A 16,330-nucleotide genomic window follows, 5' to 3' on the forward strand; every position below is an offset into this window, starting at 1 on the left:
AACATTGTACACATTAACAACAATAATGCATGATGATCAGCTGTGAATAACTTAACTATTTTCAACCAGGCAAGAATCCAGGACAACTCCAAGGGATTCATGATGAAAAAGGCTATCCCCAACCATAGAAGGAACACACAGAATCCAAATGCAGTTTAAAACACACTATTCTTTGCCTTATTTCCTCCATGAATTTTTCTCTAGTATAAGCAATATGTTCCTTGTTTTACAACATGATGAACAGGGAAATATATATTATGTGATAATATATGTACAATCTCTATCACATTTCCTGCCTTCTTGAGGAGAAGTAGGAAAGGAGGGGATAAAGAATGAGATATGGATTTATGAACATAGCTAATGTGAAAATTTGTTTCTCTTGGATAAGCATATCTATTATAATTAACTACATTATTATAACCAATCATTTATATTATATTATTTTTATGTTATATATTAAAAAATATATGCTTCCATCAAAAAAAATTTACTTTGGTGACAGGGACAATGAAGACATTCAGAAAAAGACATAAATGTCAAAACAAATACAAACAAAATCTCAAAGAGGAAAAAAAATGTGAATCAGACTCAAGCCCAACAAGAATTTTTGGAAGATCTCAAAAGGATTTTTAAAAATCAAATAAAAGGGGGGGGGGGAATTGGAAAAAGAAATAAGAATAATACAAGAAAACTATGAAAAGAGATTTAACAGCTTGGTAAAAAAAAAAGGCACAAAAAACCTGAAGAAATATCTTAAAAACAGAACTGGCCAAATAGTAAAAGGAGCAAAAAAATTCACTGAATGAGAGAACTTCTTATAAATTAGAATTAGTCAAATGAAAAAAGAGGTACAAAACTTCCCTGAAGAAAAGAACTCCACAAAAAAGAGTTGTTCAATTGTTTCAGTTGTATCCAATTCTTTGTGACCTTTTTAGGGTTTTGTTGGCAAAGATTCTAGAGTGGTTTGCCATTTCCTACTCTAGTTTATAGAAAACTGGGGAAACAGGATGAAATGACTTGCCAGGGTCACACACAACTAATAAGTGTCTGAGACCAGATTTGATTCCTGAAGGAGGAGGCGGAGGAGAAGAAGGAGAAATTGGAATTGAGAAAAAGGGGAAGCTAATGACTCCCTGAGATAACAAGAAACAAAATAAAGCCAAAAGAATGGAAAAAATAGAATAAAAAGTGAAATAACTCATTGGAAAAACAACTGCCTTAGAAAATATAGTAAGAGAGATATTTTGAAAATTACAGGACTATCAGAAACCTATGATTTTTTTAAAAAACCCTCAACATCATATTTCAAGAAATTATCAAGGAAAACTGATGTGATAGATTAGATACAGAAATTAAAACAATTCATCATCATCTCCTGAAAGAGGTCCCTAAATGAAAATTCTCAGGATTATTATAACCAAATTCTAGAACTACCAGGTCAAGGAGAAAACATTGCAAGAAGCCAGAAAGAAACAATTCAAATATAATGGAGCCACAATCAGGATCACACAAGATTTAGCAGCTTCCATGGAGCAGAGACCTTATAATATGGTATTCTTCTGGAAAGCAGAGTAGTTAAGATTACAATGAAAAATAACCAACCCAATGAAACTACTTACCATCCTTTGGGGACTTGAGGGAATGGATATTTAATGAAACACAGAACTTTCAATTATTCCTAATGAAAAGTTCAGATATAAGTAGAAAATTTGACATCCAAACACAAGCCTCAAGAGATGCATAAAAAAGGCAACTATGAAAGAAAAATAAGGGGCTTAGTATAATTATAATGGTTACATTCCTATATGGGAAGATGATACTTGTAACTCCTAAGAACTTTATCATTATTAGGAAAGATAGAAGAAATACACATAGACAGAGATCATGAGTGTGAATTGACTATGAAGGAATTATCTCAAAAAAAGGTGGGGGTGAGAAAGAGGGATACACTGGGAGAAAAAGTAAGGGAGAGAAAGAATGGGAAAAATCTCACATAAAGCAATTATTAGGAGCTATTTTGTCTGATTGTATGCCAATAAATCAGATAATCTAAATGTAATAGAAGAATATTTGCAAAAATATAAATTACCCAGATTAACAGAAGAGGAAATAGAGCACTATTTTAGAAAAAGGAATTGAACAAATCATCCATGAGCTCCCCTAGAAAAAATCCCCAGACTAGTTGGATTCACAATATTACCACATATTTAAAGAACAATTAATTCTAAAACTATATAAAATAAAGTATTTTAAATAGGCAAAGGAAAATTCCTACCAAATTCCTTTTATGATATAAATGTGGTACCAATGCCTAAACCAGCAAGAACAAAAGCAAAGAAAATAATAGACCAATTTCCCAGATTAATATTGATGCAAATTTTTAAAAATAAAACACAAGCAAAGAGATTGCAATAATATATCACAAAACTCAAATACAATAACCAGGTGGAATTTATGTCAAGAATGCAGAACTGGTTCAATAATAGGAAAACTATCAGCAAAATTGACCATATTGATAACAAAAGCAATAGAAATTGTATGATTACCTCAACAGATACAGAAAAAGCTTTTGACAAAATATAATATTCATTCTTATTATAAACATTAGAAAGTATTAGAATAAATGGAGCTTTCCTTAAAATTATATCTAATTTAAAAAAAAAAAACTTTACCTTCCATCTTAGAATCAATACTGTGTATTGGTTCTAAGGCAGAAGAGGGGTAAGGGCTAGGCAATGGGGGTCAAACGACTTGTCCAGGGTCACACAGCTAGGACATGTCTGAGGCCAGATTTGTACCCAGGACCTCCCTGTCTCTGGGCCTGACTCTCAATCCACTGAGCCACCCAGCTACCCCCAGTAGTATCTATTAAAAAACCATTAGCAAACATCTGTGATGGAGATGAGTTAGAAACCTTCCCAGTCAGATTACAGGTGAAGCAAGGATGTCCATTATCACCACTTTTATTCAATACTATACTAGAAATGCTAGCTATAACAATCAGAAAAGAATAAGAAATTGAGGGAATTAGAACTGGCAATAGGGAAACAAAATTATCATTCTTTGCAGAAGATATGATGGAATACTTAGAGAATGCAAAAGAATCAACCAAAAAACTAGTTGAAACAATGAACAACTTTTGCAAAGTTACAGGACATAAAATAAGTCCACAAAATCACCAGCATTTCTACAAAGCTTAGCAGGAAGAGGCAGACAGAGATATTCCATTTAAAATAACTGCAGACAATATAAAATACTTGGGAGTCTACCTACCAAGACAAACTTAGGGACTAAATGAAAACGGCTACAAAATACTTTTCACATAAAGACAAATCTAAACAATTGAAGAAATATTAATTACTCATGGATAGACCACATCAATATAATAAAAATGACAATTTAACCTACATTAATTTACTTACTCAGTACCTTACCAATCAAACTATCAAAGAATTATTTTCAAGAGCTAGAAAAAACATCAAAATTAATCTGTAAGAACAAAAGATCAAGAATATTAAGGAAAACAATGAAAAAAATGTGAAGGAAGGTGGCCTAGCAGTATCAGATTTCAAACAAACAAACAAACAAAAATTTAAAACAATCTGGTACTGATTAAGAAAGGGTGATGGATCAGTGGAATAAATTAAGTATGAAATACACAGAAGTAAAAGACTATAGTATTCTAGTGTTTAATAAATCCAAAGTTTCAAGGTTTTCGTAGAACTCACTAGTTGACAAAAACTGTTGGGAAAACTAGAAAGCAGAATAGCAGAAATTAGGAATAAACCAAAACTTCACACTAAGATAAAGTCAAAATGGATATATGATTTAGAAATAAAGGGCGGTACCATAAACAAATTAGGTGAGCACAAAATAATTTACCTGTCAGAATCATGGATAAGGGAAGAATTTAGATCAAAATAAGACAGAGAACATTATGAAATATAAAATAGATAACTTTGACTAAATTAAATTAAAAGGTTTCTGCACAAACAAAAGCAATGCAACCAAGTTTAAGAGGTAAACAACAAACTAGGAAAAAATCTTTATAGCAAGTCTCTCTGACTAATGCCTAATTTCTCAAATATAGAGAGAACTGAGTCATAATTATAGAAATACAAAGCATTCCCCAATTGGCAAATGGTGAAAGGATAAGAATGAGCAATTATCAGATGAAGAAATTAAAACTATCTTTAGTCGTATAAAAAATGCTCCAAATCACTACTGATTTGAGAAATACAAATTAAAATAATCTGAAGTACCACTTCATACCCACCATACTGGCTAATATGACAAAAAAGGGAAATAAATATTGGAGGAGAGGTGGAAAAATTGGGACACTAATACACTGCTAATAAAGCTGCAAACCAATATAAGCAATCTGGGACTGTGCCCAAAGGCCAATAGAACTGTGAATACCCTTTGACTCAGCAATACCACTAAGTCTATATCCCAAAGAGATTAAAGATAAGGGGAAAGAACCTATCTGTGCAAAAATATGTATAGCAACTCTTTTTGTGGTAGAAAAGAATTGGAAAGTAAAGGGATGTCCATCAATTGGGAAATGGCTGAACAAGTTGTGATAGATGCTTGTAATGGAATGCTACTGTGCCATAAGGCAAGTTAAATAAGATGATGGGGGGGGACCCTGAAAAGGCTTATATGAAGTGATACAAAGTGAAGTACGCAGAACTAAGAAAACAGTCTACATAGTAACAACAATAATGTATGATGATCAACTGTAAATGACCTATTATCAACAAGGCAAAGATCCAGGACAACTCCAAGAGACTTATGACAAAAAAAAAAGGATATCTATCACTATAGAAGGAAGAGACAGTCTGAATGCAAATTGAAACTTACCATTCTTTATTTCCTCTATGAATTTTTCTTTAGCATAAGCAATATGTGAATTGTTTTACAACATGATGAAAATGGAAATATGTATTATATGATAATACATGTACAACTGATATCATATTATCTTCCTTCATGGGGAGGGAAGATAGGAAAGAGAGAACACAGATTATAAAATATCAGAAAATGAATATTAAAAATTGTATTGACATGTAATCTGGAAGAAAATAAAAATGTATTTGTAATAAAGAAAGTAAGGGACTATGGGTATGGAACACTAAAAATAGTGTTAGATTATTTTTTTATGTGTTTCCTAGTTTTGCTAAACTTTTTTTCCTTTTTCTTGATTATGTAATAATGACTCCTTGGGAGAGGGAAAATATAAGAATGGAGTATATATTGGGAAATATACATAAAAAATATCAATTAAAAACTAAAAAAGAATAGCATTGTCATGCTATTAAAATTAAAGAACACAGTAAGAAATTATAATTATGAAGAATTCAGAGAAACATAGGAAGATTTATGTAAACAGAGGAAAAATGAAGCATTACCAAGAGAACAATACACACAATGACAAGAAAAATGTAAACAAAAAGAACAATAGTAAGACTGGATGCTATATAATTATGATGGCCAGTCTTGGCACCAGAAAAGAGATGAATAAATTACCATCCTCATTTCATTGGAAAGTTGGAGAACCATTGTATACACTGCCAGAGGTGGTCACTGAATCAATTGGTTTTGCTTAATCTTTTCTTTGTTACTGGGGCAGCTGTTTGTTTGGAAATACAGGGCAAAAATACATTGCTGTAAAAATAATAATTTCTTTTTAAATAACAATGAAGTTAAATAACACATCCTTCCTCCTGCTAATAGCCATAACTTAATAGATTTAGAACTACAAGGGACATTGGAGACTACTGAGTCTAGAGCCCTCATTTTACAGATGAGGGGAAACTGAGACAAAGAGAAATTAAGTGGCTTGTCCAAGGCCACCAGCAAGTAAGTTCCTGAAGACTAATTGTAATGTGAATTTTTCTGATTCCAAGTCCAGTGCCCTATCTACTACACCATGTTGTCTCTCCAGTCAATAAACTCTTTCCCAGAGATTATATTCTGTAAAATGGTTTGGTAGAACTAGATGGCCTATTGTTTTTCTAGCTTTAGACCTATAACCAAAGTATTTTTGCATCCAAACAAAATGGAGCAAAAATTTTTTAAAGAAAAAATAATCTTAGGATACATTTTAAAGCACAATATTAGTGTGTACTATTATAATTATGGATTTCTTACCATGGAAGAGGTTTTAGAGGTTATCCAGTCATTTTATAGATGAGACAGTGAAACAGAGGAAGGAGCATTATATTTGGTGATGGGAGACCTGGATATTAATTCCAATTCTTCTGTCTCTATAACTTATAACCTCATTTCTAAAAGGATGAGATTGAACTTAATGATCTTTAATTTCTTTCTATCTCTATGTAGTTCCAAGGAACCTCTGTCTCACCTAGAAAAACCACTCCAGGAACTATGTAGGTCCCCTCAAAAACCAAAGCTCACAAGCCTTCCACTTGGTTTACTTTACTAGTCAGTCAGAAGATACAATTAGTTCAAAGCAAAAGCATTTAATGAAATAACAGAGTAAGAAATCTATAGAATTTCCATAAGGCAGGGGCACACTCTCCCACAAATACACATAACATCAGTAGGAGGAGCAGATACACATCAGGATCCCATGTTGGGGATCACACATAAAAGAAATGTGTCCAGGGCACACACATGTAGGAAACACCTATGGTCCCCCCCCACCCAGACACACACACACACACACACACACACACACACACACACACACACAAAGGCATAGCCCAAGCCTCTATGCTGCCAAACTGCTGGTGCCTTCCGGTGATGTCATTGTGTTGGTTTATCTAGGCTTGCCACCACCAGGTACTACATCACATCTCTGCTGCTACCCAGGGCTCTCTCCTCTCTCTCTATTGTGTTCTTTTCACTGCTGCCACCTACCGAACCTCAGTTGTAATCTTCAGCTAAGGTGCTACCTCTTCACCACAAAGGGTGGTTTGGCTCTTCCAAATCTCTATTTTTATTTATTGATTATAGATTTTTTTGGTAAATTTGTAGACCAGAAGCTAAGATTTAGTTCTCTATTGAGAAAGAGAGACCTTCTCATACCCAGTCATTGTACTAGGGGAAACTATTAGCTGTGAGACCAAGGTCTGCCAGGAAGTAAGCTATTTGGGAACACAGCCAATTAATTCAAGTCTGTATTTTGAACTAATTCCTGCTAGCATAATTGAAGATACTGTCTCACGACAGGGTTAGAAAGCCTTCTTTAACTTTAGGTGGTTTCTGATTACCAACTTTATTCCCTTCTCAAAAATGTCTTAGAGAACTTTATCCTAAAACTCTTCAAATGGTTATGTGGATCCAAGTGCCGATTATTGCCTTCTACCCTTGAAATCCTCCAGGTCTGCCATGTAGATGAACAGATAAGTGGAAGCAAGACCAAAAGGATGAGGTGAAGCTGCTATGAAGTTATATACTCTACCTAAAATCCTTTATTATAAAGTCCTGCCATTTACATGCAAATATGACTAGCAACAAAATGCCAGGCTCTGAGCTACTCTACTTTTAAACAAGTGGATCTTAGTTTTTTGTTTGTATCATTAGCCTTTTTAGTAATCTGGTAAAGCCTCTAGAGCCCTTCTCAAAACACTCCTTTTAAATATATAAACTACACAGAATTACAAAGGAAACCAATTATACTAACCCACAGTTATCAAAATATCTTTTTGCAAGATGTTCAAGGAACCTTTAAATTCACACATAGTCAGAGGTAGAGCTAAAATGAGAATATATATATCCTGATTCCTACTTCATGGATTCATCCTTTATTAGCTTTGGCCCTGAACAGGTTTTCAAATCACTTTGGCTCTTGGTACAGTGCCTTACACTCAGGCAGTTATCAATAGATGATTTTGTATGTACTGCTCAAAAATTTAGGATTCTTCCCCAATGTCTACATAGCACTGAAGGACCCTACAATAAGACTCCAAACTGGGGGTAATATATAATAATTATTATTTTTAATAATTATGATTTTAACTATACTTATCAATGTAATATGTAATCAAACAACAACATTATATTTGCTGTGGGAAGACTTGTATTCAAATCCTAGCTCTGCTACCACTAGCAGACTACCAGTGTTGTTACTCTGGGTCATCCACTTTCCTTCTCTAGTCAACAGTTTTATCCAATACAAAATGAGGGTGTTGAACTAAACTCTACCTCTAAATTCTATGATTCTTGTATTATATTACTCTTCTCTACCTATGCTAAGCTCCAACCAAATTTTAGATAACTGATGAATTTTAAAATATATTCTGCATTTTCTGTCATTTTCTGTGCTCTTGTTCAAGCTCTTCCCTAAGTTTACAATGCTGTCTCTTTTCCAGTCTCTGCCTACTGACATCTTACCATTCCTTAAAGGCACAATTCACAGTCACACATTCTCAGAGGTTATCTATTCTGTCCCTATGCAGGAATGTCCTTGACAGAATTTTTGATAAGTAGGGGACTTGAAGATCTCAAAGGTAAAAGGAACACATGACCTGCTAAACTGTCCCATCCTACTTTTAGGTAACTTCAATTACAAAAAAGTTTTTCCTTACAACAAGCTTCACTATGTTTCTCAGTGTAACAGTCCTACCAATGCTACCCCACCCCGTTTACACTCTTTGCTTTAGTCTCTAAGTTCAAGGTACTCTGGGGTTTCCTATTCTTAAAACATAAGTCCCAACCAGTCAGACAGTAAACATTTTTTGAGCACCTCCTACATTATAGGCACATTGCTAAGTGCTGGGGACATAAAAAGAGGCAAAAGATAACCCTTGACCTCAAGGAACTCATAATCTAATGGGAGAGACAACATGCAAATATGTTTAGGCAAGCTATATACAGAATAAATAGTAATTAATGAAAAGAGGTAAGGGACTAGAATTTAGAGAGGTTGGGAAAAGTTTCCTGTAGATGAAGTTTGGGTTGGGACTTGAAGAAGCCATGAGTCAGAGATGAGGAAGGAGAATATTGCAGGCATGGAGGCACAGCCAGAGAAAATGCCCTGAGCTGAGAGATAAAATGTCTTGTCAATGGAGCAGTCACAGTTAAAGGATTGAAGAGTACATGTTGGGGAGTACAGTGAAAGTAGTCTAGAAAAGTAGGAATGAAGTAGGTTATGAAAGGCTTTGAATGCCAAACAGAATTTTGCATTTATTTCTGAAGATGATAAAAAGTCACTGGAGGTTACTGAGTAGAGGGATGACTATTGATCAGATTTTCACTTCAGGAAAATTATTTTGAGAGCTGAATGGAAGATAGTTTGGAGTGGGAATCAACTAACAAGATATTTCAATAGCCCAGGCATGAGGTGATGAGGGTATGTACCATAGCAGGAGCAGCATCAGAGGAGAAAAGGGGGTATATTTGAGAGATGTTGCAAAGGTGAAATTGATAATCCTTGGCGATGGATTGGATATAGGGGGTGAGAAATTGTAAGGAGCTGGGGATGACAGATTGTGATCCTAAGGAACTGAAAGTACATCATTGCCCTCTTTAGTTAATAGAGAATTTTGGAGTGGAGGAGGGTGTAGGGGGAAAAGATGATAAGTTCAGTTTTGGACATGTTCGTCTTTAAGAATTATAATTAACTCAAAGCAAAGACATTACTGAGATGGAATCTCAAGAGCAATAGTGACAAAACATCTCCCTCCCTCTATAAAAACACTTTCAGAGCTATACATAGGAGGGAGAAGAGTAGGCTTTCCAGCATCTTTGCTCACAAGATTACTCAGCTGGGCTCCCCAGTCTGTTCCTCTCTTTAGCCCAATCCTGATAGTCAAGTCTGGCTGTCTTTTTGACTGCTAGAGATCACCCTCCTCAGAGTTGTCTCCTGCCTCAGTTAACCAAGTCTGCTCCCTGCTAAGTTTGGCATTTCCTACTGGGGGAGAGCTCTACAGCAAATGCCTTAGGCAAGAGGGGTATCAGGAGTGGAAAAAAGAGACAACCTCTCCCTATTCCAACCCCCTGTGAGGATCTCTCTCAAGATCTAGGTTCTTCCATAGCTTTTCTTTATCTTGACTATTATCTTAAGAGAATGTTTTTAAGGGCAGGGCTAGGGACAGCAAGTGTTTAGAGTGCTGGGCCTGGAATCAAGAAGACCTGAGTTCCAATTCACTTACAAGGTATGTGACCCTGAGCAGTCAATTAACTGTTTGTCTCAGTTTCCTGTAAAATGAGCTAGAGAAGGATATGGCAAACAACTCTAGTAATTTTTTTTAAAACCCTTACCTTCCATCTTTGAATCAATACTGTGTATTGGTTCCAAGGCAGAAGAGTGGTAAGGGCTAGACCCTGGGGGTTAAGTGACTTGCCCAGGGTCACACAGCTGGGAAGTGGCTGAGGCCAGATTTGAACCTAGGACCTCCCATCTCTAGGCCTGGTTCTCAATCCAATGAGCTACCCAGCTGCCCCACCTCTCTAGAATTCTATAAGACCCCAAAGAGATCATGAAGAATTGGACAGACAGAAAACAAAAGAGCATGGCTGATCCTTGCCCATTCAATTGGCTGCTTTCTAATTCTACCACAGAATTTTCCCCACAACTAATAAAAGTAGTAACAGAAGTATAAACCCTTTTTTACATTTTCTTTTTTTTAAATCCTGATCTTCCATATTAAAAAAAGCAGAGTGGTAAGGGCTAAGCAATAGGGGTTGTGACTTACCAAGGATCACATATCTAGAAAGTGTCTTGAGACCAAATTTGAACCCAGGAACTCCAGTTTCCAGGTCTGGCTCTCAATCCACTGAGTCCCTTTACATTTTTTCTTTTGAACACCACCATTTCATTGCCTCAGTTGTGTACTCCTTATCATTTGTAATTATATCACCCTGATTAAAAAAGATGTTGATTGATTGTTGCTGTCTAGATCAACTTCTTACCTCCTAATTCTACCTAGTGTTCCTAATTCTATTCTCTGGAAGCAAGGAGAAAAAATTTGATCCCTTTCCAGAGGACAACTATTTGAAGATAGTATCAAGCTCTTTCACCCAGGTTAGAAGTTTAAAAGAAAAAGTTTAGAGTAATAATAGCTTACATTTACATAGCTTTAAGGTTTACAAACCACTTTACATACATTATCCTTTGATGTGCTACCTTGATGGATCCTAACAACCTTATGAGGTTTTTAGTAGAGTTATTATCCCATTTACAGATGAGGAAACTGAGGCTCCAAGACACTTAAGTGAGTAGCTCATGGTCAAAGACAGGATTTAAGTAAAGATTTCTCCAGACTTCAAGTCCAGTTTTGTTTTTTTTTACAAAACCACAATGCTATTTGGAGGTCGTTTAGTTCAACTGTTTCATTTTACTGAAAGGGAAACTGAGGTCCAGAGTTTTGAGTGACTAGTCCAAAAGCACAAATACTAAGTCACAAAGATACAATTCAAGCCCAGGTCTTTTTACCCTTCAATCCAGCGTTCTTTTCATTTTATCTAGCATTTCTCTTATTCTTCCTTATCACATTGTAAATTTTGTTGGTGTTAGGCATGTGTGCCTGTCATCTCTTCTAAACGCCAAAGTTCTTGAGTAGAAGCTGTATCTTATTAAAATCCCTATCTCTTCTCGTATGCTCCGTACACAGTAAATATTTTATATATTTTAAAGAATTTGTTAAAGATTTGAGTGAATGAATGAATGAATAAATGAAGAGGATAAAGGAGGGATGTGACCTCGGATGTGAATGGTTTCTAAGGAACGGTTTCGGAGAGGCAGACAATAAGGGAGCAAAAGCGCTCTTCTGGGCCAGCATCTGGATGCAGCAGAGAGGGCTGGCTGTGCGGGCGAGCGCTGGGACTCCCAGGTGGCGCCGCCGGAGCGTCCCCAAGCCGGACTGCAGAGTGTATGCAGGGTCCCTCAACAGCCAAGCTGAACTTGTGCCTGGGCGGATACTTCCCACCATCTGCGGACCCGAGCTCGAATTGACCGTCTCGCCAGCTCTCCCCCGCCCCCGCCCAGCAACAGAGGATGCTGTGCCTGACTCGCACGCTTGCTCACTCCAACGCGGAGACGCCGACTCCGCCGCTCTGGATACGGCGGCCCCCAGCCCAGTTTCCCCTGCCATCTGTCTCAGCCCAGCTGGAGACCGCAACAAGGAGGGCTCTGTGCCTTTAACACGTCTGGCGGCAGGCGGAGGAGACGCTGTTTGTGCCTGGGTGATAGCCCCGGGTCAGGCCGAGGTGAACCCCCTTCCTCCGCGGCCCTAATTGCCCGGGTAATGAATTGTCTGAGGCTCCAGACAACAACGCCCGCCAGCTCCGCCCTCCCGCCACCACGTGGATTTAAAACCCACATGTAGCACAGAGTTCCTACCTCTTCTGCTGCCATTGGCCTCCGCTGCGACCACTAAGAGCCAATCAAACTTGGTTTTTCCAGAATCTTAACTTAGGATTGGTTACTCTGACATGTCATTTCAAACTGTAGTCGCGGGGGGAGGGAATATGATGCCTATGACGTACCATATGTCTGGAACGCCCCCCCTTCCCGTAGGGGTTGGAGGCGGAGGTTGGTCTAGACACATTTAAAGGGACCGGTTTGATTTATTGCTGAAGCTTAGCAATGATGAAGCAGCAGCTTCAAGGACTTGTTTTAAAATTCATTTCCATAGACCTTTAACTAGTGTGGCTTAGTGCCATTATGCAGCAGTCGCTACTGCTTAGGAAGGAAAGAAATGTCAGATATGACATATTCAGGTCTGAGACACTCGGATGGAAGATAAAGAATCCATACTATCCTGGTCTTGAAGAGAGAGTATTGGGCCATTTCAGCGAGCGTAAGAAATAAGGGAATTTGCTGATAGCCCGAGACTCACAAAAGTGCCCTGCGTTTCCACATTCCTACGATGAGGTGTAGTAGCTGAAAAAGACTAGCTGTGTGGCTACAGGCACAACATTTCAACCCTGAACCTCAATTTCTTCATTTCTAAATTGGAGTCAGTAACACCTGCACAAGGAGCAGCTTGATTTAGCAGATAGCAGTCTCCCAGACAGGAAGATTTGGGTTCGAACAAGCCTTTAGCAAATACTGACTGTATAACCCGAGGGGAGTCTCTTAAAGCCTCAGAACCCCAGGCAACTCAGCTACAAGTTGAATTGTAGGTGTGGGCATGCATGAATATAGGGAGTTGCCTCACTGAGTGCCCTTGCATCCATACAATAACTGGAATGGTTTCTTCCTCTAGACTCCATCCCTTCAAAATGCACGAATGCATAAAGACTTCTGGGACTCCTGCGGAAAGTGTTTGATCCCCCTTTAAAAATGCAAACTATAAAAGTATTATTCCTTCTTCCTTTCACTTCCTACATATGAACTCAATAGGCCTGTGGTATAGCGAATACAGTATAATAAATACCAAGAAATAAGATCCCTGATAAATATCTTTATTCTTGTTTTTTGGATTTTTAGTTTCATCCAACTCAACCAGTAGCTTGCTATGTGGCATTAAGAAAGTAATTTTCCTAATGAGGGTCTTAGTCTTCAGTCTGTGAAATGAAGGAATCCAACTGAATTATCTCTAATTTCCCTTTCAGCTCCAACATTCTCCATTCTATGTTCTAAGGCTCCTTCTCACTCTAACATTCTGCGCTTCCCATTGCAAAAAAGGATCATTTGATTCTGTTCTTGTATCCCCAATACCGAGAACAGTGCCTAGCACTTATTGTTCAGATGTGTTCAGTTCTTCCTGACCATGGGGGTTTTCTTGGCAAGAATACTGTAATAGTTTACCATTTTCTTCTCTAGTGCAGTCCCATTTTAAAGATGAAGGACTGAGGCACAAGGGGTTAAATGACATATCTAGGGTCTCATAGCTAGTAAGAGTTTGGATTTGAACTGAGATCTACCTGATTGTAGGAAGGGTGCTCTATCCACTTCACCACTTAGCTGCCCCCTTGGCAGTTAGTAGGTACTTATTAAATACTTCTTAATTGATTGATTTTAATCAATTAGATAAAAAGACAAAAGATGAAATTATATTAAACTTGGTCTTGAAGAAATAAGTTCTGAAATCTACATGAAATGGCTGATATTTTTAATAAAAATCTTGAAGATTAGAGAGAATGTTAATAATCTCTAATCCAAAAGCTTCTGATTCTATAGCTGAGGACTCTGAGGCTCCCAAAGGGGAGGTAAGATTGACACAATGAGTTATTGGTAATTGGCTCTAAATTAGAACTTATATCTCCTGATTCCTCATTCAGGGCTCTTTGGTTCACTACTAATAAAATTTTTGTTGTTGTTATTTATTTAAGTAGAATCATTTTTCAAATAGCAGTATTTTTTTTCCCAAGTGGGTAGATAAAAATGTGCAAACTTGTAAGAGGCTGCTACTGAAAAAGTCAATTTTATTTTTTCAACAAAGCTCAGCAATACTTTTTTAGTGGGAGGGGTTAAGGGGAGGGATAATAGGAGGTTACAGTGACTGCCATTAAAAAAACAAACAGTAGGCCTTCCCTAGTATTTCAGACTACCACCATTCATCAAAGAATTCCATCCTTATAGACAGTCAGCCAGTCTTTCCCACAAGGCTCAGCGCCCACTAGAAGGGATGATGATGCAGCCACTCAGCTGTAGCCAAAAGCCCTGTTGGCTTCCATCGTGTTCAAAACTGGCTGTCAAAACCATGCTTGGCAAGGCTGATCCAAATCAGTTGTGCAGTTGGTAGCACAGTTTCCCTGTCAGCTTGAACAGGGCCTTTTCTCTTTAAAATCACTTTGCTATAGATGATACCCACTGACAACACATACACAATGTATGTTGAAGCTGGGTTTTCTACCCTGAGGTTCTGAGAACCACTTGCTAACCAAGTTGTTGAATCGGGACAGAAATGAGTTTCACAATTGTGTCTGGCTGAAACCCTATTGGAAAATAATTCTCAAGGTCCTTATCAAGGCCTCAGTGAGGAAATCTAAAGGATTTATCTTTGATCTGTGAATTATTTATCCAGTACTTCTTAGAATTGGATTATGATATGGGGCTACTCTTAATTTCAAGGTAAAGGAAGGAATATTTGAACTTTTAATTCTTCAGAGTCAATGCTGGCAGAAATGTTTTATTTAAATATCTAGAAGAAAAGAGCATTTTATCTAATTCTTTTAGCTCTGATAGCCCAGGTTCTAAGGTCCCTTCCACTCAAGTTCTGTAATTCTTTACATTTGCTTTCCCCCAATTCTTATATTAGCAAATAAATGATCAACTGTGAAACTGAAAGTCTTCCATTGCCTTCACTTCCTATCATTTCCTAAGAATAATGAAGCTTTCATGTAAATTTTACAATGCTATAAAAATGAGAATGATTTTTTCTTCTTTACTAAGTTGATTAGCTGTTTTGGCATAACATAGAGTAGTCCACAGTCCCCATCTCAATTTAGTCTATGTCCCAAATACCTCAGTGTGAATCAAAAGGAATTGGAGTTACCACTGATAAAGTAGCAGCATTCCTAGCTTATGCAGAGCTTCCTATACTGTAACTCCCAAGGCCAAGCAAGCTGTTTCCGTATTAGGCACAAGAGTAGCTTTGGTAGAAGCTCTGTATTCATGGTAGCATCACCAAAAAATAAAAACCTAATACAGACCTTTAACTCTTAGTAATAAGAGAGGGATGCAATACCTTCTTAGGAGATAGGAAGAAGAAAAAGAGGAAAAGAAAGAAAAGGAAAGGAGAGAACAGAGGAGAGGAGAAGAAAAGAAAGGAAGAAATTGTTCTAGTTTGGAATACTGAATGAACTAAAAAAGTTTTGTCTATTGATTGGTTGTCTTTCCAAAAAAAGTGACAATACTCCAATGATCAATCATTTCCTTGCTCCCTCCACTAATGTAGAAGCCAACTCCCTCTATGTTCAACCTGGTATAATGGAAAGAACTCCAGATTTAGTTTCAGAAAATTTGGGTTTGGATTCCTGTTTTATTACTTTGTAGCTGTGTGACATATTAAATCACTTTATCTCTGAGCCTTAGTTTCCCCTTGGTAAAATGTACTGCTTACCTCACCACCACCAACAAAAAATTTAGAAATGTAAGCAACAGAGTTCTTGGCCAGTCTCTTGGTATTGATTTTCTCCAAATTTTGCTCTATTGGCCTTTGATGAAAAGACATATAATTGAGGGATATGCCAATAAATGTTTAACAACCAGCTCTCTAAGGGAAAAATCAAGTAAATGTGTACATAAGGCACTTTAATCTGCATCTGTATTATGAACATTTTCTCCCATTTCTTTCTTAAATCTAGACAATCAACAAAACAATCAAGCCTTGGCTTGTAGGGATTGCCAATTTCTGAGTGAAAATGCTCATACAATTTAACAATCAGTTCTGTAGGAGCTGGCTCTAGCACA

Source organism: Monodelphis domestica, chromosome 1, assembly GCF_027887165.1.
Source record: "Monodelphis domestica isolate mMonDom1 chromosome 1, mMonDom1.pri, whole genome shotgun sequence".
NCBI lineage: Eukaryota > Metazoa > Chordata > Mammalia > Didelphimorphia > Didelphidae > Monodelphis > Monodelphis domestica.